We start from the raw sequence: 23,764 nt of genomic DNA, 5'->3' as shown, positions 1-23,764 counted from the left end.
TCTTCTTGAGTAGTATCTGGAAAGGGAACTAAGTACTCCTGAGGTGCTGATGATATTCCTGCTTTTGATCTTACAAAACAAATGGAATTTCAATTGTATGTACACATATAAGCATATATTGATACTTTAGGACATAATATTAAAAAGTTTTTACAAGCAGTTGTGCAAAAAAAAAGAAAGGGTTGTCATAAGCAAAGGAAGTTTAATTAAAAAAAGACATCTCAAAATTATTGAAAAATTTACTCAACTTGTCTATTCTTTTCTACAACATATTTCAAATTATATAATTAATTAAAATGGGTTTCAATGCAATAGTGCAACTACTTCAACAACAATGAAATGAATTGCAAATTTTTTTTTTTTTCTAGTAGAGACAGTCTCACTGTACCGCCCTCGGGTAGAGTGCCATGACATCACACGGCTCACAGCAACCTCTAACTCTTAGGCTTACACGATTCTCTTGCCTCAGCCTCCCAAGCAGCTGGAACTACAGGCGCCCGCCACAACACCCAGCTAATTTTTTGTTGCAGTTTTGCCGGGGCTGGGTTTGAACTTGAACCCGCCACCCTCAGCATATGGGGCCGGCGCCCTACTCACTGAGCCACAGGCACCGCCCATGAATTGCAAATTTTTAATAGAATAATTGAATCTGAACAGATTTGGATCCAAATCTTAATAAATTAGTGAAAACACTTGAAATGCAGGAATTTTAATGAATTTCGTTAATAGAGTTTGTTTTTAAAGTAGTTCTTTTCTATCTGTTTTTAGATGATTATACCACACTTGTACTTTTGTTATAAAAATTATATATTTTAATTGTTTTTTCAGGGAGTTACCACACAACTTCTCTATAGTCTCTTAAAATACAGTTTTCTTTCTCTAGTCCTTTCTCTAGTTTTCATGACTTACCAAAAATGAAGTCCAAGCTCACTTGTGAAAAAATATATATATTTTATGTATCAGCAATCTGTAAGAGCCCTAATTAAGGTGGTCACCTCTTTCTCTATCAGTACCAACTAAGTCTAGTCTGTTACTATCTAGCCTTATACTCGTTTTTATTCTAGAGTCCACCTGTGCCATATTGCTGACATTTCATTTTCTTGTGTTAACACATGTATTTATCAGTATAGTAGGTTTCATTCCTTATGTTGACCACCTCTGAATGCTGACTAATTTGTTAAAGTCCCTTCGGTGGTCATCTTACAGATGTTCTACTGTAGATTCAAGCATCTATTTTATTAAGACTACAGATTAACATTCGAGCCCAAGAGTTTGAGGTTGTTGTGAGCTGTGATACCAGGGCACTCTACCCAGGTCAACAGAGTAAGACTCTGTCTCAAAAAAAAAAAAAAAAAAGAAAAACACAAAGACTATAGATTAAAAATGGATGATGGAAGGAAGCGACCAAGAGAGAGCCGCATCATAATATTATTTCCAGGTAACAATTTTGGATCTTCTCCCATAGGTAATGAGGAGTATTTTTTGCAGGCATTACTCATCAGATTTATATTTTAGAAATATCATTCTGGCAGCAGTGTGAACAGATAGATTAGAGGAGGATGGTAAGGCTGGAAGCTAAGAGTTCAGTGAAAAAAACTGTTGCAAGAGGGCAGATTGTCATTGTCGTCGTCATCATCATCATCATCATGACCTGAACTGAGGAAAGAAGCTGATAGAAATGAGATACAAATCAACTGAAATTAGTCACTTAGTGAGAGAGAATAGGGAGCCTAATCTGGCTCCTAAATTTCTGATTTGGCTAACTAGATGGGATAGGTGTCTTTCATTAAAATAAGAACCATAGGGAAAAGATGCAGTTTGGGACATGTAGAATGGGGCATGCAGGTAAAAACAACCTATGAACATTTGGTATGTGAATTTGTTCTGGGAGATATATGAGTCAGAGTTTAGGAATCATTGTTATACAGCAGGTAGTTGAACTTACTACAGTAAGATCAGAAAGCATGTTTAGATTCAGAAGAGAAGGCCAAAGAACCCTGTGGACGGGACTTTTTTCGTGGAAATTGGGGAAGGAAAGATTTTTCAGGGAGTAAACTATGCCAAATGCATTAAGCTGTGAAACTCAACAATGGACTCATGAATACAGAAGTCAGTTGCATTTAGAAATTTGAAGATCATAGCTGACCACTGACCAAGAATTTTCAGGGATATGGGATCCAGAACATTAATTACATATAGTTGGTTAAAGGCTAAATAGCTTTTGGATTTTCTTTGAAAGAAAGAAAAGTGAATAAGGGCTGAAGTCAGTAGCCCATGCCTATAATCTGAGCACTTTTGGAGGCCAAGGTGGAAAGATCGCTCGAGACCAGGGGTTTAAGAACAGCCTGAGCAAGAGCAACGCCCCAACTCTACAAAAAATAGAAAACTTAGCTGGGCATGGTGGGGCATGCCTGTAGTCCCAGTTACTCTGGAAATTGAGACAGTAGGATCACTTGAGCCCAGAAGTTTAAGGTTCAGTCAATTATGATGATACCACTGCACCATAGCCCAGGTGACAAGACCCTCACTCCAAAAAATAAAAGCGAATGGGGCTCACGAAATAGAAACAGCAAAGCAAGGACTGACACTGTTGCAGCATCCTGAGAATGAACGAACAGAGTGAGAATAATAACTGGGGGACAAGGGCGGGGCTCACATACGGAGACAGGCAGGCTCAAGCCTGGCCCCGGCCTGCTAATCAACAATGACAACTCAACAAAAAAATAGCCAGGTGTTATGGCAGGCGCCTGTAGTCCCAGCTACTCGGGAGGCTGAGGCAAGAGAATCGCCTAAGCCCAAGAGTTAGAGATTGCTGTGAGCTGTGACCCCACAGCGCTCTACCAAGGGCGACATAGTGAGACTCTGTCTCAAAAACTAATAATAAGTGCTCACTTCGGGAGCACATATACTAAAATTGGAACAATACAGAAAAGATTAGCATGGTCCCTGCGCAAGGATGACACGCGTTCCATATATGAAGCGTCCCATGTTTTTTTAGGCTATGTTAACCAGTTCAGTGAAAATATTTCAAACTATATATAAAACCAGCACATTATACCTCATGATTGCATTATTGTATACAGCTATGATTTAATGAAAAAAAGGAAAAAAAAACTAATATTAAGAAGAATAGCTAGAGGGAGATGCAAGATAGTTTTAATTCTTTTGTTTCCCCCACTTATTCTTTGATTAAAATGTTGGTTTTACTTGTATTTTTATGAGTTAAACTTTGCATTTTTTTATAATTAATCATTCTATCATACTTTGGTTAATGGCATAAGTTTGAAAGAATTAGGATTGCCCCCAAACCAAATTAAGTATAAATACTAAATTGTGTGATTTCCATGAGTGCACAGGATTAAAAAGTATTTATGACAGAAATATGTAAAAATCATGATTGAATAAAAGGAAGAAGTTGACAGTGTGTTGGATAAATGTGAGATATCTTAACAAATGATTTTTAAATGAGGCCATCTGTTAAAGCTTGCTGATGCTCTGAGTCTGGAGCAAGAGGTTATTTATGTTTTCACCCAAATCAGACTTTAACCAAAATACTTTGGAAAAAACAGATGCCTTATAGAAATTCATTATTCCTACAATAATTACAACCCTCTAAATGTTAACATCCCTTCCTACAAAGAATGGTATTATGCTAATACTGTTTATATATATGAATGTAAAATTATTGTATCATTGCTATAATGAAATGCAATGGTTTCTCCCTTTCCCCACCTCCATCCTCTTCCCCAGGAGATATATGCCTGCTTACCAGGACCAATTTTCCACTTATTAGCTAAAAATAATTGACCTTTGAATGTCATAACCCAAATAGTTGAATTTGAACTAAAATTTGAAGATGGACCTAATCTTTTAGGCATTCTTTCCCCCACTCTTAGGATTTTTTTTTACTACCAATAAATTTACAGATATATTGTAAGTAGAGGAAATTTCATAATAAAGTAGGTATTGTGTCATGTTTCATTAAGTCAAAGATTTCATGTAATAAATAGAATAAGTAGGTACCACTTTGTATAATATTTAAAATCTGTAGAATGCTAGGCAGAGTATACACTTAATAAACAGAATTTGAACATGCAGAGTTAATACTATTTTGCTAGAAAATAAACTTCCAATGTTGCTGTTTTACCAATATGCATAGTTACTTGTTAAAAATGAAAAGGATGGGGCGGCACCCATAGCTCAGTGGGTAAAGCGCAGGCCACATACAACAAGGCTGGTGAGTTCCCAGCCCAGGCCTGCTAAAACAACAATGACAACTGCAACAACAACAAAAAGTAGCTGGGCATTGTGTTGGGCACCTGTAGACCCAACTACTTGGGAGGCTGAGGCAAGTGAATCACTTAAGCCCAAGAGTTTGAGGTTGCTGTGAGGTGTGATGCCATGGCACTCTACCCAGGGCGACAGCTTGAGACTCTGTCTCAAAAAAATATATATATATATATAGAATGTAGAAGTGCCTAGACTCAGGAAATCATGAGTCCCTAACTAATACATCCATGTTAGATCAATTTGAGCTGACATAAAAAGAGAAAATTTGCGAGGGTTGGAGCAAAAAAATTAGGGGGACTTCTCTTTGCAGCTTTTATCATTATTGAGAGAGCAATAAATTAGATACAGACTAATATTTCTGGTTTCTATAATTTATGGCATTTTGTTAACTTTGTCACTAAGGGCGTGGTAACCAAATTCATATGGCATATAATAAGCACCTTGTTTGGGGTTCCCTTTAGTACTTTGAGAAACTTTTAGGCATAGACTATTTAGTATACTGGTGAAACTATTATTAATTAGAGTCTTCTTGTCCTGTGAGAATGCTTTTAGTCTTACTAGATGTATATTTACTTGTAAATAGTGGCTCACACTGTGGTGATCATGCAGGAGTGGAGAACCTGCAACCTCAAGGCCACATGTGGCCCTCCAGATCCCCAAGTATGTCCCCTCATCGAATCCAAACTTTACAGAACAAATTTATTAAAAGGATGTGTTCTGTAATATTTGGATTCATTCAAAAGGCTGCACTCGAGAATCCAGAAAGCTCATTGCTTGAGGCATTTTCCAGAGGGTGGAAGAAAACTCAAGAGTTACTTGTCTGAGAGACCCTGTCAAACTCCTTGTCATGATAGGAAGGCGATAGCCACTAACGTCCTGTCTTATTTTCTGTACTCTCCAAAGTAGTAATTTAGATGAGTTCTGCATTCAGTGGCCTAAATGTGAAAGTTGTCTCTACCACATTTTGGTTGCATGAACTCAGCAAATAGCTTCTTTCTGCCTCAATTTTCTCACCTATTAAGATCATAACAGCACCTCCTTCATAGGATTTTGGAAGGTTTAAATAAGCTAGTCAATACATTTAAAAGTCTTCATTCAAGACCTGGTGGGTTGTTATGGTGGTAGTGGTGGTTTTTCACACAGGCAAAGAAGCATTGTTCTGCCGTAGAAACGTGGAGAGCAAAGAAGCATTGTTCTGCCGTAGAAACGTGGAGAAGTGCTGGTTCATAGGCAATAGTCCTGCTCTCTGTAGTGCTCTTTATACCCGGGAAATACTGGGGTCCCTGTGAAATGGGAAAAAATAATGATCCTCTCATAAAGGAAGGAAATATGCTTTGAATATGCTTTATCTCATTTGACTCTAAAAACAATTCCTGCAAAATAAATATTAGCAGCTAATTTTTTCATGTGAGAGACCTGAGGCTCAAAGAGAGCACCTTACACAAGATTCAGACGCCTAGTGGGTAGCAAAGCCAAGATTCAGTCAGAGGAGTAGCTGACTCATAAGCCCATCTGTTTCCACCTCTCTCTACTGGCTAAGTTGCCAATATTGGGGGCATTGCCGTTTTATTCCTTTTCTAGATATAGCAAATTAAAAAAGATCTCTGCAACAGTCCAGTCTGTCTGTCTCGCTTTTCTTCAAGTGAGAGACTCAAATACTGTTTGTTCATTGACCAAATACTTCATCCTTTTCCTAAAAAGAAAATACATTTTTTATCTATAATATTGTCATAGCTTATTTGTACTGAAATACGAGCTTCTATGGCTCTATGGAAAAATCAAAGTAGAACTTCATATATGAGACTTCATATATAAGTTATCCTAATTTAACCTATATCCTTTGACACTGAACAGATTGCAAAGTTAGAGTCAATAAGAAAGCATAACTCTAATAGCTTCCTCCCGTCATTCTATTTTGATCTTTTTTTATTTCTTTAAAGAAAATGTTGGCTCTGAAATTCTTCCCTTTGGCCAAAAGAACAATAAAATTCTTTTTTTTTTTTTTTTTTTTGAGACAGTCTCACTTCATTGCCCTCAGTAGAGTGCTGTGGCATCATAGCTCACAGCAACCCTAAACTCCTGGGCTCAAGTGATCCTCTTGTCTCAGCCTCCCGAGTAGCTGAGACCACAGGCGCCCACCACAACACACAGCAAGTCTTTAGAGACAGAGTCTCACTCTTGGTCAGGCTGGTCTCAAACTCCTAACCTCAAGCAATCCACCCATTTTGGGCTCCCAGAGTGCTAGGATTACAGGCATAAGCCACTACACCCAGCTGAAAACAATAAAATTCTTATCTAGCAATAACTTTATTTTACAATAGGAAAGCCATATTAATGATAATGATTTTCTTAAGATAATAAGAAATTTTTACCTAGGATAATATAGTAATGATGTTAACATGTTTAAGGCAATTATATCACAGGGGTCTTTACAGAAGCAATCAAATTTCAAAGTAATCTTTAGTGCATCTTTTTTCAAACGAAGCACAGCTATAGTTGAATGATTTTGTTCAGCCAAATCATTTTCTTTCATTGAAACCTTTCCATGCTAATGCCTGTGATTCTAGAAACTGTCTACTATTCTATCTATCCTCCTCCTAGCATATTTATGTCTCTATATGGCTGTACATTAGATGTGCACCTGAGTTTATTTGTTTTGCTGCCCTCATGGCACAGAGCAGAAGACTCTTCCACTAACTAGTTGTGTAATGTAATTGTATAACCAGGGAAAGTTACCTGACCTCACTGGGTCCTATAACCTTATTATGTGTCGGCCACTGTATTGGTTGCTTTGTACGTCCAGTTTCATTTATCTTGAGTTACTCAAAAAGCTTGAGTTAACTTCATCACTGCTACATGGCTGGTAAGTAGCAGAGCCAGAATTCAAATACACTTCTGTTTTATAATCTTTGATTTGTGCACCACTAAAGCATACCTCCTCTAGCCACACTGCTTCTAGAACATGAATTTGGGGAAAGGAGTTTTTCACACATCTCACCCTCTGTACACACCCCCAACTTAACTCCCAGCTAACTGCTCTTAGCAAGTGAGAATGTGTAATGTGCCACTGAATAGTTGTCAACCTTTGTCCACCCCAACACACTTGAGCACTATGACACACTTGCATGAGTGGCTTAACATGGATTTTCCAAGGATATGTTTCAGGATCTGGGTAATAAGGAGCAAGTATAGGGATATATCAATCTCAGTAGGTGCTTGATATACCCCTTTCTTTGACGAGATCTGCATGTGCTCTAAGGTTCAACAATCCAGAGTACAGGCTAGATGCTGAACACTTTCCTTGTGTTAATTCATTTAACTATCACAACTGTAAGTTTAGGCCTGTTATTATTATTTTGCCAGTTAAAGAACTGAGATACAGAGAGGTTGAGTACCATGCCTGGCTTTTTGCTCAATTTTTGCAAAGAAGAACCATATACTCAAATGTGTCCTAATAAACTCCTATTTTACAAGGACACCTGATAAAAATTTTCAGGCCATAAGCTACTAATTCCTTCTGCCCCTTTCTTATTTCTTTGCTAGTGTCAGTGTCCTCACAGGCTACTGAATAAATACCCTGTTAACTTCAAATTCTTTACACAAGTAGATACTTAAGAAATGTTATCTGGTTGGCAGTTCTAAAAAAGGGAACACCTGAAATGACTAAGTATGTTGGCAAGGATATGTAACTTGGTAGTTAAGAGTGAGGACTCCACCAGACCTGTCCCACCACTTGCTAGTTATATTAGTATAGGTAAGTTACTTCATGTTTTTCCTCATCTATAAAATTAGGACAATAATAACACTAGGATCATGAGATCACTGTGAGGATAAACTGAGAAAATGCTGTAAATACTCAGTACAAGTGCTGACACAGAGATATTAGTCATTCCCAGTAATAGTTGAAGAAGTCTTTACTGAGTAGATAATCTCATGTGCTTTCTATTCAAGGCCTTTTTAAAATACTTTTCCAGTTCCTTTCTCTAATTCTTGGTTTTCAGTCAGGTATGGATTTCAGTCCTTACAAACATCAACCAATTTGGTACCTTCACAAATTTCCTACATAAAGACTTCAAAAGTCTTCACCTTAGAATAATAGCTGATTCTGGCATTTCATGCAGCTCAACAAGGCAAGTTAGTACAAATAATTTAAATGATACCCAGTCATAGGTACCTTCATTTTCATTGGTCTCTTTTCAGAATACCTTATAAATTTCCAACATAACTGAAGATGAATTTTTTAATAAGTACATTATGTTTTTCTGAGCCTGTTAATTCTTTAAGGAAATTAAGGGGAAAAATGATGAAGCCCTGTTACACAGGTACTTAATTTTTTTTTTAATCTGGGATAGTACTATGGTAATTAATGCTTTTTTTATGCAAACCAGACTATATCTGTTAACGGACACATTACTGTCAAGAAAATATTACTTGTCTTAATTATCAGTAATGAAGCAGGAATAAGCTGCTCACTTAGATATAATATATCTAATGACCTTTTCAGTTAGAGGTTGTGATGAAAGGTATCAGTTTCACAAATTATGCTTCATTCAGCTTCTGGCCTTTGTGTAGATTAATGTTTTGTGGATGAGTTTTAAAGTCAGGCATAAATTGTGTTTGGTGTTTAAAATTGATTTAGTGTCTTGCTTTTAGTACATCATTTTCTCATTTATAAAGCCTCAATTTTATCTTCAAGCTTAAAAAAATAGTCCCGAGTAAATTTAGGATTGCCAGTGTTTGTGTAATCCTATCAAATAAAACAATACGTATATTTCCACTTGTTTGGCCAAAGGACATACTTAGTGACTGAAGTTTTTTTGTTATTTCTGAGTTTAAGACAATAAGCACATTTATAATAACAATTTTGAAATAGGAATAGAAATATTTGTTGTAGCATTTTTCCTAATTAGATTTCCAGAGATGCCACAAAGTTGATTATTTTGATAGAATTTGTGATATCCCTTCATCAGCCTCTCAATGAATAAATATCTTTTCTCATGATATTGAAACATCATTAAAGAACTCATAGATTTAGCTTATTCAAGCCAACAGAATTGCCCCATGTTTTAAGTAATTAAGTAAGCATTCAAGTGTTGGGGATGTCTATGCAACAAGGCAAAGAAACAAAAAGCGCATTTCAAATTTTTGAGCTGTAGAACCCTTTCTTTATACAGCTCTTACTTAGAAGCCCGTTAAAGAAATCTAACAATACTGGAGCTGTTCTGCTTAATTGGAAAGTTTCTAAAGTAACTTGAAGGAATCCAGGGTTCTCAGGAGCAGGATTTTGATACTGTGATCCTGATAGTTATATTATTTTTTTATATAACTTAAATAGTAGAGCAGGAGAGAATGGTACTAACCATCTTTTTCAAATCCTTCATGTTAATGGTGTCGGACTTAAAAAAGATACAGTGTAAGCAGCCTAAGTCAACATGGTCAATAAGTGTTATGATCCAGAATCTAAAAAAAGTATAATACTTCTTTTGGTGGAATCTTTTTCCTACTACTTGTTATCCTACGACTATAAATAACGAAATTTTCAAAACTATTTGAAGAACAATTTTTAAATTGATCTAATCTTTCTGTAGAAAAAAAATAGGTCATCAATTTTTCATTTTCAAGGACACAGTAGAGTCATAGCTACCCTGACACATGGACTCCTTCTTGCCCCAGTGCTCATTTTGGAAGAATGTGGAATAATGGGTACCAGTTCTCCACTGTGCTTTGCTGAAAAGTAAGAGTAGGAGCTGGTCAGCAAAACAGGAGTTTTCCTATACTCTATCTGAATTCTTCCAATTCCTGAAAGGTGTATTTCCACTTGGTGTTGCCTCTGATTGGAGCCCTCCAACTGACAGCTCCTCTACCTCCTACCGCTGTCTTCTCCCTCAGGCTAACTTCTGTATATCCTTGAGGCTACAGTATAAATGGCACTGCCTCCTTCTGGGTTTCTCTGGGTTTCCACACCAAGTCTAGATTAAATACCTCCATTTGTGCCCTGGTAGCATCCTGTACTTTCTCTATCATAACAGTAACCACACCCGTTGGAATTAATCAGCCCCTACTACATGCTCAGTTCCATACATAAAAACCACAGATGTCCCGTTCATCACCTATTCCTCAAAGGCTAGCAGTTTCTGACACATAGCCAGTGCCTTATGTTTGTAGGGAGGAAAAGGAGTAACATAGACTCCACTGTCTACTGAAAGGATGTAATATGCTGAATGGAGTGAGTCTTAAACTAGTTTCTTGTTGAGGAGCAGTTGCTAACTTCCTATGTGACTCTGTTTTCCTGTCCAGTAGAATGAGAGTACTTCCTATGGCCTAGCATTTGTCTACCTTGCGCTTAAGTGGACCTTTTTTGTTTGTTTGTTTGTTTGTTTGTTTTTTATTGTGAAATCATAGCTGTGTACCTTAGTGCAATCAAGGGGTACAATGTGCTGGTTTCATATACAATCTGGAATATTCTCATCAAACTGTTCAACGTAGCCTTCATGGCATTTTCTTAGTTATTGTATGTAAACATTTGTATTCTGCATTTAGTAGGTTTCACCTGTACCCATTCTAAGATGCACTGTAGGTGTGGCTCCACCCAATACCCTCCCTCCACCCTAACCTCCCCCTTCCCTTCCCCTCCTTTGGCCCTTTCCCCATATTCTTGTGCTATAGTTGGGTTATAGCCTTCATGTGAAAGCTATAAATTAGCTTCATAGTAGGGCTGAGTACATTGGATACTTTTTCTTCCATTCTCGAGATACTTTGCTAAGAAGAATATGTTCCAGTTCCATCCATGAAAGAGGTCAAGTCTCCATCTTTCTTTAAGGCTGCATAATATTCCATCGTATACATGTACCACAATTTGCTAGCCCATTCGTGGGTCGATGGGCACTTGGGCTTCTTCCATGACTTAGCAATTATGAATTGGGCTGCAATAAACATTCTGGTACAGATGTCTTTGTTATATTGTGATTTTTGGTCTTCTGGGTATAAACCTAGTAAAGGAATTATAGGATCGAATGGCAGGTCTGTTTTTAGGTCTCTAAGTATTCTCCAAACGTCCTTCCAGAAGGAACGTAATAGTGTGCATTCCCACCAGCAGTGTAGAAGTGTGCCCTTTTCTCCACATCCACGCCAACATCTCTGGTTTTGGGATTTTGTTATGTGGGCTACTCTTACTGGGGTTAGGTGATATCTCAAAGTAGTTTTGATTTGCATTTCTCTGATGATTAAGGATGATGAGCTTTTTTTCATGTGTCTGTAGATCGTACGTCTGTCTTCTTTAGAGAAGTTTCTCTTCGAGTCCTTTGCCCACTCTGAGATGGAATCACTTGTTCTTTTCTTGCTTATTTGTTTGAGTTCTGTGTGGATTCTGGTTAATAAACCTTTATCGGAGGTATAACCTGCAAATATTTTCTCCCATTCTGAGGGCTGTCTGCTTGCTTTACTTACTGTGTTCTTGGCTATGCAGAAGCTTTATAGTTTGATCAGGTCCCAGTAATGTATTTTTGATACTGCTTCAATTGCCTGGGGAGTCCTCCTCATAAAGTATTCACCCAGGCCGATTCCTTCAAGAGTTTTCCCTGCACTTTCTTCAAGTATTTTTATAGTTTCATGTCTTAAGTTTAAATCTTTTATCCAGTGAGGGTCTATCTTAGTTAATGGTGAAAGGTGTGGGTCCAGTTTCAGTCTTTTACAGATCGCCAGCCAGTTCACCCAGCACCATTTGTTAAATAGGGAATCTTTTCCCCACTGAATGTTTTTAATTGGCTTGTCAAAGATCAAATAACGGTAAGTAGCGGATTCATCTCTTGGTTGTCTATTCTGTTCCAGACATCTACTTCTCTGTTTTTGTGCCAGTACCATGCTGTTTTGATCACTATCGATTTATAGTACAGTCTCAGGTCTGGTAGTGTGATTCCTCCTGCTTTGTTTTTATTGCTCAGTAATGTTTTGGCTATTCGAGGTTTTTTCTGATTCCATATAAAACAAAGTATTATTTTTTTCAAGATCTTTAAAATATGACAATGGAGCTTTGATAGGAATTGCATTAAAATTATATATTGCTTTGGGTAGTATAGACATTTTAACAATGTTGATTCTGGGTGGCGCCTGCGGCTCAGTTGGTAAGGCGCTGGCCCCATATACCAAGGGTGGTGGGTTCAAAGCCGGCCCCGGCCAAACTGCAACCAAAAAATGGCCGGGCGTTGTGGCGGGCGCCTGTAGTCCCAGCTACTCGGGAGGCTGAAGCAAGAGAATCGCTTGAGCCCGGGAGTTGGACGTTGCTGTGAGCTGTGTGAGGCCACGGCACTCTACCGAGGGCCATAAAGTGAGACTCTGTCTCTACAAAAAAAAAAAAAAAAAAACAATGTTGATTCTTCCCAGCCATGAGCATGGTATGTGTTTCCATTTGTTAACATCTTCAACTATTTCTTTTCTTAACGTTTCATAGTTCTCTTTATAAAGATCTTTCACATCCTTTGTTAGATAAACTCCCAAATATTTCATCTTCTTTGGCACTACTGTGAAAGGAATAGAGTCCTTGACTGTTTTTTCGGCTTGGCTATTGTTGGTATATATAAAGGCTACAGATTTATGGGTGTTGATTTTGTAGCCTGAGACATTGCTGTATTCCTTGATCACTTCTAAAAGTTTTGTAGTAGAATCCCTAGTGTTTTCCAGATATACAATCATGTCATCTGCTACGAGTGAAAGTTTGATCTCTTCTGACCCTATGTGGATACCCTTGCTCGCCTTTTCTTCCCTAATTGCAATGGCTTAAACTTCCATTACAATGTTAAAGAGCAATGGAGCCAATGGGCAACCTTGCCTGGTTCCTGATCTAAGTGGAAATGATTTCAATTTAACTCCATTCAATACGATATTGGCTGTGGGTTTGCTATAGATGGCCTCTATTAGTTTAAGAAATGTCCCTTCTATACCAGTTTTCTTAAGGTTCTGATCATGAAGGGATGCTGGATATTGTCAAAAGCTTTTTCTGCGTCAATTGAGAGAATCAATATGGTCTTTATTTTTTAGTTTGTTTATGTACTGAATTACATTTATAGATTTACGTATATTGAACCAGCCTTGAGACCCTGGGATAAATCCCACTTGGTCATGGTGTATAATTTTTTTGATGTGTTGTTGGACTCTGTTAGGATCTTATTGAGTATTTTTGCATCAATATTCATTAGTGACATTGGTCTATAATTTTCTTTTCTTGTTGGGTCTTTCCCTGGTTTAGGGATCAAGGTGATGTTTGCTTCATAGAATGTGTTGGGTAGTATTCCTTCTTTTTCTATATTTTGGATGAGGTTTAGTAATATAGGTACTAGTTCTTCTTTAAAGGTTTGATAGAATTCTGACGTAAAGCCATCTGGTCCTTTTCTTTTTAGGGAGATTTTGTATAGTTGATGCTATTTCAGAACTTGATATAGGCCTGTTCGACATTTCCACTTCGTTCTGGCTAAGTCTTGGTAAGCATACTTCCAAGTATTGGTTGATTTCTTTCAGATTTTCATATTTCTGGGAATAAAGTTTCTTGTAGTGTTCATTAAGGATTTTTTGAATTTCTGAGGGGTCTGTTGTTACTTCATCTTTACCATTTCTGATTGATGAAATTAGAGATTTTACTCTTTTTTTCCTGGTTAGGTTGGCCAAAGGTTTATCTATTTTATTGATCTTTTCAAAAAACCAACTTTTGGATTTATTGATCTGTTGTATAATTCTTTTGTTTTCAATTTCATTTAATTCTGCTCTGATTTTGGTTATTTCTTTTCTTCTGCTGGGTTTGGGGTTGGAATGTTCTTCCTTATCCAGCTGCTTGAGATGTCCCATTAAGTTATTAACTTCTTCTCTTTCCGTTTTCTTGAGGAAGGCTTGCAGTGGTATAAATTTCCCTCTTAGGACTGCCTTTGCAGTATCCCAGAGGTTCTGATAGTTCGTGTCTTCATTGTTGTTTTGTTCCAAAAATTTGGTGATTTCCTTCTTTTTTTTTTTTTTTTTTTTTTTTTTGTGGTTTTGTTGTTTTTGGCCGGGGCTGGGTTTGAACCCGCCACCTCCGGCATATGGGACTGGCACTCTACTCCTTTAGCCACAGGCGCCACCCGGTGATTTCCTTTTTAATCTCGTCTATAACCCATCTATCCTTCAGCATAAGGTTATTTAGCTTCCATGTTTTTGTATGGGTATGCAGATTCCTGTTGTTATTGAGTTCAACTTTTATTCCATGATGGTCTGAGAAAATGCAAGGAATGATTTCTTAAGTGGAGCTTTTATCTGCATTAGACCTTTCTTCTCAGTTTCCAAATTACAATGGAGATACAGAAGTCATGTTTTTCTTGTGATGCCAGATTAAGGAGGCTTTTCTCAAAAGTAATTTCTTTAAGATCATCTTTTTTTCCCCCCAGGTTGCAAGAAATTGAACAGTGGGCCACCTTCTTCATTTACAAAATAATCCTATTGACTTGTGATGACATTTTTAAAATAAAGTTTTTGTAATTATTCTTGGGAACTTTAGGATTATATATATTTTTTATTTTGAGAGTAACACTTCTAAAACTAATGATTTAACTTGTATACCTTCTAACAGTGATAGTGTTATTAGCTACAGTTAAAAATGTCTAAACTGTTTCTGTCAAAAATGAGGATTTTAAATACAACTAAAAGCAGAATTCCACGAAAAACTGTACCATTCTTCCAATGATTAATCATATTTATATTGGGAAAAACAACTGATGAGGTGCATGGGTTGCAAGAGATGACGAAAAAAATTGGAATTTTTTCAGAAAGTTGAGAAAGAAAAAGTTAAGTTTAATAAAAGAACCATTGAATTTTAGTAATGATACTACTACATATCAGAAGATGCTTTTTTAAAAGGATTTTTTTTTTTTTTAAGGAAAATAATGCACATAACCAGAACAGCAGTTTATATTTAACAGAACTAAATGGTCACATTTTCAAGTAAAGTACTCCCTGGCATTTGAACAGCTGTTATATCTAAATCAGATTTGCATACTGTTGTTTAACCTTCCCAGCTGTAGCGGGGGTGGTGTGTTAGTCTAATCCGGTATAAACTACGCATAGTATACTTAAAGTTGAAACTTTAAACACATATTTGTATTAAACTGATAAATTTTAGTCATATAAGCCTATTTTAAATAAACCCTTTATCTTTGTGTAAGTTATTTTTTGTTCTCAACTATATTGAGTAGATTAAAATATTCTTCCAAACCCTTTCTGTTTTATTCATATCTTTTTATATTTTTATCTTAGAAATGAACAAAAAGCATATACATTTTTATGTATATGCTTATAATTACATTGGTATAAACATAGGGAATTTTAAATATTTTTTTTCTGTATTTTTTTTCCTGTTTCTCTGACCTCAACAGAATCTTTCTTACTAATCCAATCATGGAAATGGAAATGGAATGAGGAGGTGGTGGTTGCTGTAGGCAGGAAAATGAAAGACCATTACTTCTCAGTGTGGCAAAACAAGGCTATACGGGGTTAAGACCACACAACCACACTGCATATGAATATAGTGAATACAATTTTGTCAACGCCTGCTGAACTATAAAACATAGCTTGAAATTTGAAAGAGGTAATTCTAGAACAAATGAACTGAAATGGTCATGGTTATGCACTACACACACACAGATTTATGTAGAAACAAGTATAGGTGTTTCTGTATGTGTGTTTATATACTATATGCATGCATATGTTTCTTATTTTTTTTTTTTTTTTTTTTTTTTTTGTAGAGACAGAGTCTCACTTTATGGCCCTCGGTAGAGTGCCGTGGCATCACACAGCTCACAGCAACCTCCAACTCCCAGGCTTAAGCGATTCTCTTGCCTCAGCCTCCCGAGTAGCTGGGACTACAGGCGCCCGCCACAACGCCCGTCTATTTTTTTTTTTTTTGGTTGCAGTTCAGCTGGGACCGGGTTTGAACCCGCCACCCTCAGTATATGGGGCCGGCGCCCTACCGACTGAGCCACAGGTTCTTAACTTTGTCTTCCAGAGAGCTTAGAAACAGGAATAACACTAGGGAATATTCCAAGTACCCAGATACTGGTTTTTAATTATCTTGCCCCACTCTAAAAAAGGGGAGGATGGACCAGGGTCTATGCCTATTATGCCACCACTCCAGGAGGCTGAGGTGGGTGGGTTTATTGAGCTCAGGAGTTCTGGTATAGCCCGAACAAGAGTGAGGCCCCATCTCTACTAAAAATAGAAAAAAAACAGCCAGACATTGTGGTGGCACCTATAGTTCCAGCTACTCGAGAGGCTGAGACAAAAGGATCACTTGAGCCCAAGAATTTGAGATTGCTATGATCTGTGATAACAGCACGGCACTCTACACAGGGCGTCAGGGTGAGACTGTCTTCCAAAAAAAGGTAGAGGCGGGGAAGCCTTCCAGAAAAATAGCTGATTCTACGACTGGGGCACAGAAAGTATATGGTGAGACTAGATTTTGTGCCAGAAAGTAAGGAGATACTCAATGATAAGGACATGAGAAAGGGCACAGGAGCCAAGGTGAAGAGGCTCCCACTAGCTAATCTGGGAAATTTGAGCATTTAAATAATGGAAAATAATTTATTAAATAAAATGGAAATCCATGAGTCTATACTGAGAGAGATAGATGGTGAATAGATAGAGAAACTTCTTCCTTTCAGTAGAATACCAACTAATGAACATTAAGAGAATAATAAAAATGGAGAATTATCATTTCATAATGATAATTCATCAATCATAATTCATTTCAGATGGACTTTTTCAGTAAAGACTAATGCTGGCTAGTGAGTTTGATGAGGTTTAATGAAGAAAGAGATATTGACATAATCTTAGAATATTTCCCTTACAGACTACAGTCATTTACAAAGGGGAAAATAGCATTACAGCGCAGAAACCTCACTAATAACAATGATCAAATAATCAAGATTAACATCACAGTTGGATCATCATCATGTGTGGCACATCACCTGATGTGAGGCACTGAGAAGGGCAGTAGTTTCCTTGCCCAAAAAGCATGATCACAAGTGCGGCACCTGTGGCTCAAAGGAGTAGGGCGCCAGCCCCATGTGCCGGAGGTGGTGGGTTCAAACCCAGCCCCGGCCATAAAAACCTCCAAAAAAAAGAAAAAAAAGATTACGAGGAAATAGCAGATAGATCTAGGCCTACAAAATACAAGTCCATTATTTCTGAAAACTATAACATGAAAGACTAGAAGAGATTGAGAATAGTGGAAGAGAAGGAATGTCCTGACATGACTAGGGTAGTTGACAAAAGTTTGAACAGGCTCTGTGGATTCATACTAATGTTATATAAATGTTGATTTTCTGACTTGAAATATTATATGATGATTATATAGGAGAATGTCCTTTTCTTAAAAAACACACACTGTTGGGCGGCTCCTGTGGCTCAGTGAGTAGGGCGCCGGCCCCATATGCTGAGGGTGGCGGGTTCAAACCCAGCCCCGGCCAAACTGCAACAAAAAAAAAAAAAAAATAGCCGGGCGTTGTGGCGGGCGCCTGTAGTCCCAGCTGCTCGGGAGGCTGAGGCAAGAGAATCGCGTGAGCCCAAGAGTTAGAGGTTGCTGTGAGCCGTGTGACGCCACGGCACTCTACCCGAGGGCGGTACAGTGAGACTCTGTCTCTACAAAAAAAAAAAATAAATAAAAAAAAAATAAAAAAAAAACACACACTGTAGTGTTTTAGGGTGATAGAAATCAGATGTATTTATTCTTGGATGGTTTGGGAAAAGGTAGTTACGGGCATATACCTGTTTGGAGGATTGTATCTATATTTAAAGAGAGAAAGCAGATGTGAAATCATAAAAGTTGGAGAATCTAGGTGATAAGCATGTGGTAATTCTTTGTTCTCTTCTTTACACACTTTTCTATATTTGAAAATACTTCAAAATAAGTTATTCTACCAAGTTTATTCAAAAGGTAATTGTACCTCATAATTAATAAAATAAAAACCATTAATAGTTATGCATATGAGCAGTCATAGTAAGTTGAGTTAATAAAATCTACACATAGTTTTTGGTCCCTTCTGGCCAAGTTTTGCCACCAAATGAGTTAAGATTTTCAGAGATTTTTGAATTGTGGATCTGTGTAAATTATCCAGGGCTGAGATAAGTGAATTTTTCAGTTTCATACAGAAAGTAACAGAACCAAGTCCAGACCTAAGGTCTTTTGATTCCCAAGCAAGGAGTCCTTGGATGAAAGCTGGGAAATAGATTGCTGAGGCAAGATAGGGACATTTCTGTTCAAATTCTGACCTTTTAGAGTTCATTCAGGAAAATGTACAAAATTACAAAATTTACAAAATGTCTTTTAGAGCTACATCATTAGATTTACCAAGAGGGCATGTTCTATGTTGCAGTTTTCAAATGCATCCCAAAGAAATATAGAAAAATATTTTTTCTCCTTGCCAAATACTTGTATATAATAGTATAAATGTGGAATGAGCAGATTTCTTCCTCTCCTCCCTTTTTCTCATCCCCATCCTCCTTAACCCTGTAAGATTTTCTTACTCTTTACAGGATTCAATAATTGCTTTTTTTTAATTTGATTTACCAATCACTTGAAAAGCTATACTGCCTATTGTGTTTTTAAAGTTTCAAATAGCCATTGATATGAACCATATAAGAAAATTGTCATTTATGGATCCTGTAGTTCCTCATGTCACTGGGTATATTTAAGGATTTTGTACTTATGTCCTTATTAAATGCTTTGATATTTTCAGTTATATGTACTATAACAAATATAGATAAGTCCATTTTAAGGACTGAATATTATTCTTTTAGCTACCACATTGCGTAAGTAGGTTTTTGATAAGGTTCTTATATCTCCTTATATTTGTATTTCTAGAAATAATCAAGAAGTGTTACAGTTTTGCACCTATGTATTTAAAGATCTTTTATGAGAAGGATCATGCCATTGCTTAAATTAATTTCTTGTATTGTTTGATTTATCTTGAGTGTCCTATTTTTCCTTTTTAATCATTATGGGTGCATAAGAGTTTATATCCTTATAGGATGCATGTGATGGTTTAATAAAGGTGAACAATGTGAATTAATCAAATCAGAGTAATTGGGGTATCCATCTTCTCAAGCATTTATCATTTCTTTCTGTTAGGAACATTTCTATTTCACTTTTTTAATTTTTTTAAAGTATACCCTAACTTACTGTTTCAATAATAATGAAATATTATTCATTATATCTAACTAACTGTATTTTTGCAACTATTAACCATTCCATTCCCACTTTATTCCCTCCTCCTCATGACCCTTTCCAGCCTCTGCAGTCATCATTCTACTCTCTGTCTCCCTGAGATCAACTGTTTTTAATATTTAGCTCCTACATATAAGTGAGAACATACAAGATTTGTCTTTCTCTGTTTGGCTTATCTCACTTAATATGTTTCCCATTTCTATCTATGTTGTGAATGGTAGGGTTTCATTCTTTTGTGGCTATGTAATATTCCACAGTTTCTTCATTCATCTGCTGATGGACACTTAGGTTGATTCAAAATCTTGTGTTGCAAATAGTGCTGCAATAAATGTGGCTTGAGGATGATTTTTGATAATACTGATTTCTCATCCTTTGGCTATATACTGAGTAGTGAAATTGCTGGGTCATATGGTTGTTCTATTTTTAGTTTTTTTGAGGTACCTCCATATGTTCTCCATAGAGGTTACACTAATTTACATTCTCACCAGCAGTATACCAGAATTCCCCATACTACTCAGTATCCTATTTTAGATGTGTTTCAAAAACTGTGACTCTGTCTCCGGGGTTTCAAAATAATCTTTTCTGCTCTTATGGCCAATTCAGTTACTTTTTTGCCTGTGTTTGCAGTTTATAAACTTAAAACCTCTATAGATTTAAGGGGTTTGTAGACTCTGAATATACACATTTTCAATCTATTATTCTAACTTGAGCCTTGATAAATTTTTATTTTACCTGATATAAAGGAGATACACTTTTTTTATGAAATCATAGCTATGTACATTAATGCAATCATGGGGCACCATACACTGGTTTTATAGACCATTTGACATATTTTCATCATACTGGTTAACATAGCCTTCCTGGCATTTTCTTAAGACATTTATACTCTACATTTAGTAAGTTTCACATGTACCCTTGTAAGATGCACCATAGGTGTGGTCCCACCAATTACCCTCCCTAAACCCATCCTCTCCCCTTCTTTCCCCTCCCCTCCTTTTCCCCATATTCTTAGGTTATAATTGGGTTAAAGCTTTCATATGAAAGCTTTAAATTAGCTTCATAGTAGGGCTGAGTACATTGGATACTTTTTCTTCCATTCTTGAGATACTTTGCTAAGAAGAATATGTTCCAGCTCCATCCATGTAAATATGAAAGAGATACACCAATACTCAACAATAAACAGTATTTTTTAAAAAATGAATAAACAAAAACATTTTATATTGTAAATAAAAGCACCTTTATATCTCAGTCTGTATATTTTAGTTTTTATATATTCTTCTCAAAAACTTAATATCACGGGCAGCGCCTATGGCTCAGTGAGTAGGGCGCCGGCCCCATATACCAAGGGTGGCGGGTTCAAACCCAGCCCTGGCCAAACTGCAACAACAGCAAAAAAATAAATAAACAATAGGAAAAAAAAAAATGCTTTGATATTATTTAAAAAAAAACTTAATATCACTATTAGCCATAATAGGGAGCAAATAGCATAATGATGAAATATGTTTCTGTCGGTCCATCTATATTTATTAAATAAAGTTGCATTTCCAAAAAAGAACTTTTTAGTATCCTATAATTGTATATGTTTATACATGTTGGGGCAGAAAAGCTTTAAGCACAACTTACATTTTGAGATTTTAATTAAATAACTAGGCTTGAATTAAAATATATATTGGAGAGAAAATTTGTATTTATTATTTAATGAGTATACAGTGTCAATGTGGGATGATGAAAAAGTTCTGGAGATGGGCAGTGGAGATAGTTGCACAACATGTGAATGTAGCTGATGCCACTGACTTGTACATTTAAAAAGAGTTAAGTGCAATTTCACCACTACATATATATTTAAAATCTATTCATAGATTCATATGCAGCTGTATAGTATTCCATGGTATACATATACCACAATTTATTAATCCACTCGTGGATCGATGGGCACTTGGGCTTTTTCCATGACTTAGCTATTATGAATTGGGCTGCAATAAACATTCTGGTACAAATATCTTTGTTATGTTGTGATTTTTGGTCTTCTGGGTGTATGCCCAGCAGAGGGATTACAGGATTGAATGGCAGATCTATTTTTAGATCTCTGAGTGTTCTCCATATATCTTTCCAAAAGGAATGTATTAATTTGCATTCCCACCAGCAGTGCAGAAGTGTTCCTTAAAGAAAGATGGAGACTTTACCTCTTTCATGTTTACATGGATGGAGCTGGAACATATTCTTCTTAAGTATCCCAAGAATGGAAGAAAAAATACCCAATGTACACAGCCCTACTATGAGACTAATTTGGGACTCTCACATGAAAGCTATAACCCAGCTACAACTTAACAATAGGGGGAAGTGGGAAAGGGGGGGGTGGGTAGAGGGAGGGGAATCGGAGGGATCACACCTGTGGTGCATATTACAGGGGTATTTGCGAAACTTGGTAAATGTAGAATGTAAATGTTTTGGCACAGTAACTGAGATAACACCGGAAAGGCTATGTTAACCACTATGATAAAAATGTGTCAAATGGCTTATGAAGTGAGTGTATGATGCCCCATAATCATATCATTGTATACAGTTATGATTTAATAAAAAAAAAAATCAAAAAAAAAAAGATTCATATGCAGCTGATTCTTCCTTGTCATAGACATTAGCTAGCATTTATCTTTACCCTTTAACCTTAACATATACTCACTCTTCTTTCACTTAACATATGTTATATACTGGGTATAAAAAATTTCTGAAAGTTTTTTAATTGATTCCAGCTTTTTTTAGGTATATAACCTTGTATAAGGTAGTTAAATCCCTAAACTTTCATAGTCTTAAGTACAAAATAAGGATAACGATGCCTATTTCAAAAGGTTGTTAAAAGGGAGTTGTTAATGTTAAAGTATTTACTCAAATTTTTATTAGGAAAATGACTATTTGTGTAAAGCACTTATAAAAGTGAAATACGTGAAGAGCCCTTAAAAAGTTATACCTACTAGCACTTTTATTAGACATTGCAGTGCAGACACACTAAAGCCCCTTTTTATTAGACATTGCAATGCAGACACACTAAAGCTCCTTTCAATTTTTGGTTGTCTTTTGGGGACTACATATATAAGTTCCGTCTTATGGTGACTGCTTGCGGTCTTTTTGTTTGCTTTATTTACTTGTTAAACATGATACATGCAGAGGATCCTGTGACTCTGTGTTCAGTCTCCTAGGACCTTTCCAGCCTCCACCAGTGGCATAGTCAACACGCTTGCTAGGCAAGGGGCACAGAGAAAAGAATATTGATGTGTAACATGCTGGTATTTCCATGGAACGGCCCTTATTATACAGCTCTCCCCAGAGATCCTGGAATAAACATGATACTTTTTCAGATTTAGATATCCTCTTTGTTTATATACATCGTGAGACTGCTAGTTTTAAGCAACTATAATTAAACAAAAATGTTAACCAGTATTCTTCATAGTGTGAGTATTCCTGTACCTATACTTGGCTTCATTTGTGAGAGGATTTGAGGCAGTTACCTAATTGCTGTTATTGTCACCATTTTACTGAAATGCAAAATAACTAGGCAAAATGAAACGTCAATCTATTGTATCCTCAGTCTCTTCTCTTCAAGGCACAAAACAAGGTCTCCTCACCTCTTCTCAAGGCACCTAGCACCTTGGTTGTGGTTATCAAGCTGTCAGAGACCAAGCCTGAGATTTCTCTGATAGTAATCTGTGCCAGTATTTCACATTATTATATTTAGTAAGGAAAGCGAAGTATTTTATGATTGAGAAAGAAGAGTTAGTGCAGTTATTTTGTCTTTTACTTAATATGCTTTCTCCTAAAATCATTCTCAAATTGTTTAGGAAGGAAATGGAAATAGTTTGAAACACATCAGCTTTCATATACATGTCCAAAAGATAAAATTCAAAAGTGTTACATGCACTCACATATTCAGCACACTAACTAAAGCTTCAGCACACTTCTAAGGTCTGATAGGAACAATATGGTAAAGCTTAATTATATTTTTATGGCCCATGCCATCTGTGCATTTGTTCTGCTTACAATAGTAAGAGTATTTAAAAAAAAAAAATACATTTAGCTTGCAGTGCAATCGTCTTATCACAAATGCATCAAGGAAAATTATCTCTTATTATTTCAGGTCCTGTTCTTGCATTGTGGATTTTATATCTGTTTGAAAAGAAAAAAAACTTCTCAACTACTAAAAAACATTCATGGTTAATTCAAATAGATGATATAAAACTTCTA

The 23,764-nt window shown here is 36.5% G+C and overlaps 1 protein-coding gene and 1 non-coding gene across 4 annotated transcripts in view; both read left to right on the top strand.

Moving 5' to 3' along the window:
- Positions 1–23,764, top strand: part of ELP4 (elongator acetyltransferase complex subunit 4) — a 229,989-nt gene that overhangs the window by 134,845 nt on the left and 71,380 nt on the right. The gene's annotated exons all lie outside the window — the stretch shown is intronic.
- On the top strand, positions 2,885–2,994 carry LOC128566123 (U6 spliceosomal RNA). Its single transcript, XR_008374419.1, has one exon. It is a non-coding gene; the product is annotated as a U6 spliceosomal RNA (small nuclear RNA).

Source organism: Nycticebus coucang, chromosome 14 (genome assembly GCF_027406575.1).
Source record: "Nycticebus coucang isolate mNycCou1 chromosome 14, mNycCou1.pri, whole genome shotgun sequence".
NCBI lineage: Eukaryota > Metazoa > Chordata > Mammalia > Primates > Lorisidae > Nycticebus > Nycticebus coucang.
This window is presented reverse-complemented; position numbering and strand designations above follow the sequence as displayed.